The sequence below is a fragment of the Festucalex cinctus genome, chromosome 7 (genome assembly GCF_051991245.1).
Source record: "Festucalex cinctus isolate MCC-2025b chromosome 7, RoL_Fcin_1.0, whole genome shotgun sequence".
Taxonomy (NCBI): domain Eukaryota; kingdom Metazoa; phylum Chordata; class Actinopteri; order Syngnathiformes; family Syngnathidae; genus Festucalex; species Festucalex cinctus.
Window position 1 is genome coordinate 6,829,061 of NC_135417.1, and position 12,268 is coordinate 6,841,328.

Here is a 12,268-nt window from a genome sequence, read left to right on the forward strand (position 1 = left end):
ATATATATATATATATATATATATATATATATATATATATATATATATATAATATAAAAACAATAATAAAGTTTGTGTTTTTTTCTAACACAAGCTTCACTATCCACACGCACGTATATTCAAGATTTTTTGGGGGGGTAAAAAAAAAAACTTTTATCTTGTAAGTTTATTTTTTAAAGGGATACTTTTCTATATTCAGTATTAAAAAGTGAACATTTAGTTTTTAATTAATTTAACTTCATTTGTCATTTACAATTAATACCTTTAAAAGCACATTTTGCTCACTTGCTGTCAACTATAAATGACATCATACATCATTGATCACATTGATTTTTTTTTTTGAAAAGACAAGCTTCACTATCCACACGAAATTATGAATTATACAATTGGTTAAGTATTGTTGCAAAAGAACATTGTCACAAACACGAACTAACTTTTGGTGGAAATCCATTGACATATTTATTTTATTTTATTTTTCTCTTTTTAACTACAACTTTATTTTATATTTGTGTTTTTGTTTATGCGTTTAATAAACTCAGTCAAATAAAAAAAATCAATCAAATCAATTTTTGCCACCAGACATCAACGTTGAAAAAAAAAAAAAAAAAAAAAGCAGGTGGTCATCAGACACATGTAGCTGTGAGCTGCGTCTTTTTAATAAAAAAATAAAAAAAATACATATATTGTAAGAAAAAAAATGTAATGTTAATTTTTGACTTTGTTTTAATCATTATCATTAAAAGTGTAAACAAATCTAACATGGGTCATATTTAGTAAAAATGCCCTGCAATGGAATCAAACATTTGACTCTAATAAAAATAACGTTGTGCTATTTTAAGTTTTAAAGTCAAAATGAAGGTCATAAAACTAATTAGTGTAAAAATACAAATTAAAAATGGAATCTTTGAAATCTGTTTGCCCTGAATTGAAACGGTTGAAAATAATCGTCGTTGTCATTGAGCGGTTTTGTGGTGGAAAAGGTTGCATGTGGGCTGCCGCTTGATTTGCATACAGTCAAACGTCAGGCGCACAAAAACGCTTGTGTGCGCCTCGGTTCACTCTTTGACCTCCCGAGAGAGAGAAAAGCGTTTTTGTTCTCCACGCTGCTGCCGACGCAACAGTCCACTTCCTGTGTCCGCCTTTGCCGCACAAGAAGGAGGAAAATGTTCTCAAACTGACGGCCCGCGGGCCAGGCCCGGCCCCAGTACATCCGACGATGTGGCCCAAACAAGCAATTTGCTCTTTTTGGGGAAAAAAAAATGCTTCTGAAATCGGAACATTTCTTCACTTTCACAAGCATTTGTTTTTCACAAAAAGTATTATGGAGGCGAAAAAAAAAAAATGTTGTGAAAAGTGAAAGTGGTAGAGGTGGCCAGATCAATCCAAATGTCAGTATCGATATCGGATCTATACGGGCTCTAAAATATCGATCTAGTTTGGTCTAACAGATAACTGGCATGTCACAGTCGTGTGTTTCCATTAGTGTTGTTCCGATACCGATACTGGTATCGGCAGAGGTGCCAAAATTTTGCTGATTCACCTGTCGTTGGATATTTTCACTATTTATTTATTTTTTAAGTATTTTTCAAGATTTAAATACTTTTTTAAGTCACCTGTCCATGGATATTTTTACTACTCTTTCAAATATTTTTCAATTTAAATACTTTTTTTGAATCACCTGTTCATGGATATTTTCAATATTTTTTTCCAATATTTAATTATTTTTTAAGTCACCTGTTCATGTATAGTTTTTCTATTTTTTTCAAATATTTTTCAATATTTAAATACTTTTTTAGTCACCTGGTCATAGATACTTTCACTGTTTTTTTTTTGTTTTTTTTTATTTTAATATTTTTCAATATTTAAATACTTTTTTAGTCACCTGTTCATGGATATTTTCACTATTTTTTCCAAATATTTTTCAATTTAAATACTTTTTTTGAATCACCTGTTCATGGATATTTTTACTATTTTTTTCAACTATTTTTCAATTTAAATATTTTTTGGATCACCGTTCATGGATATTTTCACTATTATTTTTCAATATTTAAATACTTTTTTTGAGTCAGCTGTTCATGGATATTTTTACTACTTATTCAAATATTTTTTCCATATTTAAATACTTTTTTCCAGTCATGTGTTAATGGATAGTTTCACTATTTTTTCAAATATTTTTCAATATTTAATTACTTTTTTGAGTCAACTATTATTTTTTTGTGGAGGGACTTTTTGGTGGCATACAACATTTATACAAGCATTTTTTGGGGTTAAAAAAATGTCAATGCAATTTTGCGTCATCTCTTTGCGGATTCTCGTGTCAAAGTTGAAGCTCATTGCAGAAAACGTGAGCAGTTGCTCATTCATTGAAATATAATCTCAAAAATGATTTTCACCCTTTCAGTTGACCGCATTTTTTTTTTAGCCAAAATTGGAGTTATGTTTTCAATATGTTGCCACCCGAATGAAATCAAAATCATCGAGCAGATGCACTTCTTTCAGCTGCAGTTCCAAATCAAAACGCGTCTTTTCAGCATTTCGTCGGATTTTTAATTTCATTGCACACAAACGACAACAAGTCATTTGTTGTTATCCCGCCCGCCCGCCGATCGCACAAGAGTGCAAACGGGTCATTGATGGATCGCCCCCGAGCCGTGTAAAATGTGGGACTTGACCCCGTCAACCCCCCCCCCCCCCCCGCCCCCCGAAGTCTTTTGGGCTGTTTGGAGTGTCGGGATCAGCGCATAATGGAGGCCACTCATTTGCCAAGAGGGGGCTCGTTTGTATCGTTTGATGCCAAGTCCCCGGCCACGGACAATGCCGCCTTTCTGCCACGGTGCGAGAAACGAGCCAGCGGGGGTTCCGGGCGCGAAAGGGAGAAAACGTAAACGGGGGATTAGCCGGACTAATGCCCCGCCCTACCGACTTGTCAGTGATGTTAATTAGCGTTAATTAGGAGGCCTTCATTTAGCACCCTCGCGCTCAATAGGAAGAACGTTACTCTCGACAAGGTTGCCATGTTGAAAGTCCACACCAAAGGGTTGATTGGGAAGCAGGGAGTGACAAACGATTCCAAACACAATCACGACAACAGGATTTCGATTTACTAGACGATATATTTGACGTGTTCCCTATTCCCTCATCACTGCAGAGAGATTTTTATTTCATGGACTATATAGTTGAGCCTAAAGATGAAACGATTAATCGGTCAACAGCTCAAAAGCCAACACAGTCAGACAAAATAACTGTTATTTCCTTATGATATGGATATGGAGATATGGATTTTTATAGAGTGGACTTTATAGGGGCAGAAACGATTAATCGAGTCGTTAGGGGCAGTGTGCTGCCATAAAGAATTTGTCACAAGTTTTGAAGCCATCATCGTTTTGTGGGCTTTTTACAAGAGATTGAAACGATGAATCAACAACTCAACTTTTTAATCACCCTGCAATGATTGTTGTGGATCGAGTTTGGTGAACCGCCAATCGTGTTTGGCAACAGCGCAGACGAACGGCTCACTAAAACCGACAGGTGAATGAGTTAACAGCAAGAAGAAGAGGCAGAGAAGGTCCCCAATCAAACCCGTCATAGTTTCCTGCAGAGTACAAGCTCGCTATGTTTGTGTGTGTAACGTCAAAGTTGTTTGAATTGTCGTAACATTAACGCCAATTCCTGCGATTAGGCACGTCCCATCTGAAGTGGGAGGGGTGAAATGGGGTCCAGAAGAAGGGAGGGGGGGGTGGCTTCGGCTTGCTCGGGGGGGCATTCTTCTGTGGCCAACACCTGGTATCACTTTATTAACCCTCGCCTGTTGTGACCCCTGAGAGGCAGGGAACAGCAGAGCCCAAAAGGAGGATGGGGGTGGTGGGGGCGTGTCCAAAGGGTGTACGGACGTCAGCGCGCAGCCTTTGAAGGGGGGAAGCGGTGCGGAGCCCCTGCGATGACTTTACCAGTACTTTGACCCCCTTTGACCCTGAAGCCCCCCCCCACACCCAACCCCCCTCCAGCAGCCGAGCCGCCGACAGCTGCCGGCCGCCGTCGCGATGCTACGCTAAAGAAGACCAGCGCAAAAAAAAAAAAAAGGTCAACGCTTGGTCAGTTTTTTTTTTTTTTTTTTTTTTTTTTTTTTTTTTTTTTTTTTTATTGGGCGGGCCAACGTGTTAAAGACCACCGTCGGAGTTTTTAACTGCGGGGGAGGGGAATGTGGTCTTTTCTCTCGCCCCCTTGCACACATTTAGAGGTGAGACGAGTCGACCTGGGCGCTGGCTGGCGGCGCTTATGTTTAAGTGGCGAGGAGTTAAGTGAAGTCACGCCCCCGCCCACCCCCAGCCGGCCGCCACCTCGGGCAACAACGAGGCGCTCGCTCAGACAGCTTTCAACCTCATTTGTCTTTGCGATATGCACATTGTATGGGCCGATATCGATACATTTTCGATTGTATTGTGCAGCCCTAGTCCCTACCTAAACAGTCAAATTGACGCTACAGAATTGACTGCGTACAAACCAAAATGGCCGACTTCCCGTGTCTTTTCGGACATGTCTTCTTGCCATGTTTTTGTGGGTCTTGTCATAACAGACACGCCGACCAAATTCCACATTGCTCAGTCAAACTGCCGTCTCGTGTCTGAATGTTCACAACAATCCAAAAGACGATACTCGGCCAACGCGGGCACTCGGGACGACCTCAGCTGTCCTCGCTCGGCCCGCTCTGCGGGTAATCGCGGCCTCACGGGCGTCACAGCCGACGGGGATTAGCGCCGATCCAATCTGAAGTCGCCGTCCGAAAACCCCGCCGATTAGTCGGTGGCGCGGTCATCCATCCGGGATTTCCACAAATAGGACGTGTAAGACCTTTCCGTTCACATCAACGTCCTAATGGGGGCGGGGCTTAACGGATGGGACGGAAGCGCACTTGGCTTGAGGTGCAAGTTTGAATCTCACTCACAGGTCAAGTACGGAGTCGAAACGAGTAATATCGTCTGTGAAAGTGAATCGAGAGCTGAATGTGAACAACAGCCGCAATAGTTAGCAAGCATCGTGTGTGGCAATCACCATATTCCTGACCAATTATTAGTATTACTAACAATAAATAAATCACTTGAAATACATTTGGAGACATAAAACAGAGAAACTGTCACCGTGTAGACTTGAAAGAGACAAACAGCTGCCTAAAGAGAGGCCTAGCTAACCTTAATACGCATGCTAATTAGCATTTATGTTATCATACTTTAACTCTTTAAGCACATTTTGACAGAAAATATAACAGTACTCGGTTATGTAGTCTTTATCCTCTGCATAGAACAACTACTATTAGTGCCGTATTGATGAACTTAGAGAGGGGCTGAGACATTATGAATCCCACTGCAATATGATTGGCTGCTGTTAATTAAGAGACAAGGAATACGATATCGATATACGTAGATAGCGAGATAGATCAATAGATAGGTTTACAGATAGATATCTAGATAGATAGATAGATAATCTACAGGTAGATAGATACCGTAGATATAAATACCGTAGATATCTATATAGATCGATATCTATATAGATAGATAGATTTTTTTTTTTTTTTTTTTTTTAATTGAAGTGACATTCCTGGAGTGGTAGAAACAGAAGCCCTTGTTTAAAGGTGAACCCCCCCCGGCGCTCTGCCCACCCCCCTGCTTTTTTCATCTTTCTCGTTTTGGAGCCCGAGGGGTGAAAGGTCGAGACCTCCTCCAGCTTCAGAAACATGTCAGGTCATGCAAGCCGCATAGCTTTCCCTGTATAGCCTTCCCCATTCATGCCACACTGCTGACAAACTCGTCTTCCACACGAGGTGTGAGAGCGCGCGCGCACGCACGCACACACGGCCTAGCCGGCCAGCGTGTGACGCCTTCAAAGACACTTGGAATTTGGGACTCAAAAGCATTCCGGAGCGTGCTGACTTGGTCGAGTTTTGCCGAGCGTCATCAAGACTTCTGATTTAAATGGCAGACATTCTGTGTAGTTTTGTGGCACTCATACTTTTTGTGGGTTCTGTTTTACTGGATTTTGACTGATTTTACAAGGCGCACAGAATATTGTGTTCTATTGCTACAAAAAACATGAAACCTACCAAAACAAAGATTCTAGTCTCTTCCTCATCAGGAAAAAAAAAAAAAGTGTATTTGTATCTGTTTCCATTTTGCATAAATTAGCATTAGAATATAGCTAAGTTTCATCATTATTCACAAATCTGTTAAGAGCTTCGGGGGAACTGAGCTTGTTTTGACATGGCCCCTGGTTGATCTCTTATACTCAGCTGCCACCTGCTGGTCGTTTTAGTAATAATTTATCATTGCCTCAAACGTTCTCTGCAGTGGAGGGGCTGGATCAAAGCCTTCCGTATGCTCTAGAATAAAAAAAAAAAAAAAAACTGTATAAATACGTCTTTGGGACACTTACAAAATTTAAAATAGAACGTATTTATATGTTTTTGGGAGCAAATGAGTTAAACAAAATGACTTTGAAACAACCACTTCGAAACAAAATGGCGGACTTTGTGTGTTTTGTGGTGTTGATTTTTTTTTTTTTTTTTTTTTTTGATTCTACTTACAATAGACAAACCAAAAGATAAATCTCATGGACAAGTTCTGACAAAATCATGAGAATGAGTTTGCTTTCGAATGATCCTTTGAAATGACCAAAATGACCCCGAAACACCAACAAAGACGAATTTAGAGACAAACGGAATGACCAACATTTTTGGTCGATGTTTTTGTCTGGGTATTGAAGTAATCCGTCAAAATCATTTGGCGAATTTGCTATTGAAGGACCCCCTCACAGAAACTACCAAAAATGAACACGAAAGGAAGTCTAAGACTGTTTGATCAAATAAGATCATCAAGTAAAAAGTATCTAAAAATAAGCACAATGATCTTGTCTGACAAATTCATTTGAAGTAAAAATAACCGGTCAAGGCAAAATAAGCAAATTTAGGTTCAATTTAGGAAATTATATTTTAGTTAACACTTTGTTTTTTTGCAGTGAAAGCGTCTTTGAAGGACGGTTTTCCCAAAGACGGTTTCAAAACTCACAAGAAGAATTCTCAAGCAAGGGCGGGAGAATCCCAAATTAGACGAGTAAATAGAGCCAAATAAGATGGATGTTGCGACGGCGCCGGTACCAATCAAAACAGACTACCGGGTGGCGTCATAAATTGATCGCGGCGGACTGAAAGAAAACATCAGCCGGTTCCTCTACGTGGGATGATTTAACTGAAAGCCTTTCGCGGGAAAAACCAGGAAATAAACAGCGATAAATCCAAACGTGTCAGGAAGCAATTAGGACAAAAACGCCATCAGTCGTCCGAGAAAAGACTTGTCATATGAAAACAAGCAATTTTTTTGGGTGTGGGGGGGGGTGGCGTATCTGCTGCCAAGTGTCACAGGTCAGGAGACTGGCCGGGGCCTTCGGATAGCATCCTCGGCGCTGAGTCGGCAGTTGTGGACCGGGTCCCCGCTGGCCAGAAACGACAAAATGGATCCTGCAGACGGCGAGCTGACCTTCGGTTCGATCAAGCAGCGCATCCGTCGTCAAAACGTCGACGGGAAAAAGAAAGTAGAAATGTCAAACCGTACCACGATTAGGACCAAATACAGCCGTAACTCCACGTACAGTAGGGATGCAACAATATCCAAAACATCACGATATGATAATTATCACGATATGATAATTATCACCCCCTCCATTGCACATCCTGCTATTTTAAATCGATTTTTAGATCATTATCATTCTATTGTGTCCTCTCCGTCATTCACTTGCATTTACCTAACCTATGCTAGCCTTCTGATTGGTTAGTGTTAGTCAGCTGATCAGGAATCAGGAATTGTTGTCGCGCCGTGTATGACGAGTAAAGTTTAAAGTGATACTTGATTCATTGACCCATTTTCAGCAGTTAAAAGTTCAGATTTCGTCCACAATGAATGTGGTAACTTCATTATTTTTGATGTACAATGAATATCTTTAAAAAGTAAACGTTCTACTTCCTGACAACTGATGATGAGATCACCTGTGCTGAGGATGTAGGTAACGGCCACTCATGGCTTACCTACTTTCTGGGTTTGTTCATTAAACTGAGCCGTGATTGGTCGCTACTTACTTCCTCAGCACAGGTGATGTCATCATCAGGCGACAGCAAGTAGAAAAACGACTTTTTAAAGGTACTAATTGTACATGGAAAATAATGAAGTTACCACATTAATTATAGACAAAATATTCACTTTTTACTGCTGAAAATGGATCAATGAGTCAAGTATCCCTTTTATATTAAGAATGAATCCGTCTCCATCCCGCCTTTTCATTTTATAGTTTCCCCTTAACCACCGACGTTCCGCTACGTGTATTTGTCGCAAGTTTCTGAGTTTTTTTCTCACAAATTTGCCACTTTACAAAGTCGTGTTAAATTTGCCACGTTATAAAGTCGGAATTTTCTCGGAATGCTACCCCCCCATCTGGGGAAAAAAATAAATATTTCTACGTGTCCCTAATACGCCGTCGTACAATTGGATATTTCTGTTGCGGATTCCACTTCTTGTCTGTCTGTCCTTGGAATGTAACCCCCGCGATAATCGAGTGAACGACTGTTCATGCCATGTACAGTGATAAATCTAAAGTGTCAGCAAGTAATTAGAAAAAACACCATCACCCCCCCCCCCCCCCCCCCCCCAAAAAAAAAAAAAAAAAAAAAGAAAAGTCATATGAAAACAAGCATTGTGTGTGTGTTTGGGGGAATCTGCTGCCAAGTGTCACAGGTCAGGAGACTGGCCGGGGCCTTCAGATAGCATCCTCGGCGCTGACTCGGCAGATGGGACCGGCCGGCGGCGGATAAACAAAATAACCAAATAAATCTTGGGGACACCGAGATGCTGGGGGTGGGGCCCTCCCACACCCCCCCACACCCCCCCCCCCCCCCCCCCACCTGGAGGGGGTCAGAGCAGGAACAGATAAATCTTCGCTGCGCCACGCTTGCCGCTAACCTCTTAATCAACCCCAATCGGCCGTCAGGAAACGCGGAGGGCCCTCGAAACGGGGGGGGGGGGGGGCTTGCGCGTGCCGAGGAAACGCCGCCAACGTCAATGTCGGCCAGCTGGACCTATATCATTAGCGAGCGTCTTCGAAAAAATAAAGATCGAGGTAGTGTTAATTTCGTCAACGAAAACAAAACAACATACATTTGTCACTGGACTAAAACTAGACGAGACTCGACGAAAACCCTCATTAATAAACAATAACTGGGACTAAATCATGATCCATTTTTCACTGACTAATGGTGAAAGGCTAAAAAGAAAAAAAAATATTATTTATTTATACTTATATTAATCCAACGGCTATAACATTCCAACAATAATGTTAAATGTGACTGCTGGCTAACTTGCTAGCTGTTAGCATGAAGCCATAGTAGCCACTGTAATTGTGTGTCGTCTGCAAGAAGTTCTGCACAGTACAATAACAATACGGTTGCTACGGTCAAAATGAAGTTTTGAAAATATGTTATTGCAATCAATACATAACAAAATGCAGGTGTGCTGAAAAGCAAAATAAAGCCATCATTTTGAGAGAGAGAAAAAAAATACTGAAAATGCAATACTTAAACTGAAACCCTCCCACACTTACCAGCTACTCAAGTCAAGTCAAGTCAGCTTTATTTATATAGCATTTTATCACATAAAGAAACAACTCAAAGTGCTTTACAAAACAAACAAAAACGGAAAAAAAAAAGTCTAAGTACGCTACTTAAATATTTTTTTCCAGTGAACACCAAGTAATATGGGTTAGGATTAGTTGGGTCAAGTCAAGTCAAGTCATCTTTATTTATATAGAGCTTTAAAATAGCCGTATGCTGCCGCAAAGCGCTTTACAGAAGAAACACAACTAAACAAACCGATTTCATAAGTTGCTTCTCCTGCCCGACTTGATCAGAAGCCTCCAGCGCGTATCGAGTTTCACTTTAATTATTGGCCCTCGCAAAGCCCTCTCAAGAGGCCCACTTGGTCAGAGGGCCGCGGTGGAATCCCCCTAAATAGTGAGTCGGGGGGCTAATTGGCCGGCAGGTAAGGTTACATGTGACAGCAATTAAAGCCGAGCGCCTCTGGGCAGCTTCACCCAAAGTGGCCTTTATGGCCTTTTTTTTTTTGCTGCTCATGGAGGTTCTCCAGCAACACAATCTTAATGTGCAATCCATCCCATATAATAACGACAAGTATAAGACTAGGGATAGAAAAATATTTCAAATATCAGCCCCCCACATCACTTGCAACCAAATTGGCCGGACGCATCTATCAGAACAGGACGCACAAAAAAAGTTTCAAAGACCTGTAACCGGAATTGAACAGGAAGTCCACCATTTTGGCAGACGTCTTTTTTATTATTATTATTATTATTATTATTATTGGACAAACAAAAAAATATCACAAGGACCTGTACTAGAAATTGAACAAAAAGTCCACCATTTTGGGCTCAAACCAGCCATTTTGGGTGAATTCCAATGTTTGTACTTAAAAATAGTTTGCCCCCAACACCACTTTCACCAATAGATGTGAAATTGGGCAGATGTGTCTTTAATTATTGGACAAAAAAAAAATCACAAGAACCTGTATTAGAAATTGAACATGAAGGCCACCATTTTGGCTCAAAGCAGACATTTCGGGCAAATCCCAGGACTTTTAATTGATTTTTTTTTTTAAATTTTTTTTTATTGTTTTTGAACTCAACTTTACCGATGGACGTGAAACTGGGCAGATATGTCTTTCATTATACCAAAAAAAAATTCTCAAGGACCTGTACTAGAAATTCAACAGGAAGTCCGCCATTTGGGCTTGAAGCAGCCATTTTGGGTCAATTCTAAAGTTTGTACTTTGACACTAAAAACACTTTTCCCCCAACACCAATTTCACATTAGCATTTGTGCGGTAGCTAGCGATGACCATTTAAGGTAAACAATGACCACCATTTATGTTGCATTCAAGGATGGTGGGAAGTCGGATATAACCGAATTGTTTTGTCCCAGTGCCAACCTGAATGTGTTTGAGGCGAAAGTAAACAACTAAAAATGGCGGATAACTACTCATTAGTTAATATCTTCTGTACATATACATTATTGGACAACAACAAAATTAGCCGATGCTAAACTTTTAGCAAACGTGATGAGCATTTGAGCGCTAGCTAGCGATGACCTTTTAAGGTAAATAAACACTGATCACCATTTATGTTGCATTCGAGGACGCTCGTAAGTTGGATATAACCGAGTTGGTTTTTCCCACTTCTGACCTGAAAGCATTCGAGGCGAAAGTAAACAACCAAAATTTCCGAGTTCAAGACAACACTTCCTGGTTTGAACTCGGAGAAGTCCGACTTCCGACTATCCTCGAATGCAGCATAATTTCACCAATGGACACAAAATGGGGTGAACGTGTCTGAGATACACGGAAAGTCTCAAAGACCCTTTTGGGATTGAACAGGAAGTTTTGTCGTTTTGGCTCACATCAAGCAGTTTTGGGTGAATTCCAAGGCTTGCCCTTTGACATGTTGATGCTAAAAATAATTAGATGAGTCCGTATGAAATATGGTGAGCATGTCAATCATAACAGGATGCACCAAAAAAAAAAAAAAAAAGTCTCAGAAATGTCAACAGGGAGGCGGCCAACTAAACGACATCATGTTAAGGAGGGGCTTTGAATTGGACTATTTAATATTTTTTACATAAATGAAGCATTTCTAGGTGTGTTGTTTTTTAAAACTTCGCCTAAATGTTTTAATGAGTTTGTGCGCCGCTTTCTGTGTCCCAACCTGAGACATATCAGGCATTTCCAACATGTTAACCATCATAATTGCATAACCAAATGTTCCAACTAGTGGTGTCAGGCAATTAAAATTTTTAATTGAAATTAATTCACATTCAATAGTTTACTCACAATTAATCGCTAATTTTTATATCTGTTTTAAATGTACAATTGTACAAAAGTTTTCATACTTCTTGTTTACATAAGTGAAAAAACATGAATATAAATAATATAAATAAATATAATAATAATAATGATAAAATAAAATATGAATTTTATATATATATATATATATAAATATATATTAAAAAATATATAGTATAATAATATAATTATAATAAATATATAATTCTTGAAAAATAAAGTATAATAATAATAATTAAATGAAATTTGTAAGATGGCGACAGCTCAGTGCATTTTTCTTTTCATATTAAGAGCTATCCATAGATAGCTCTCATATGTTGGATTAT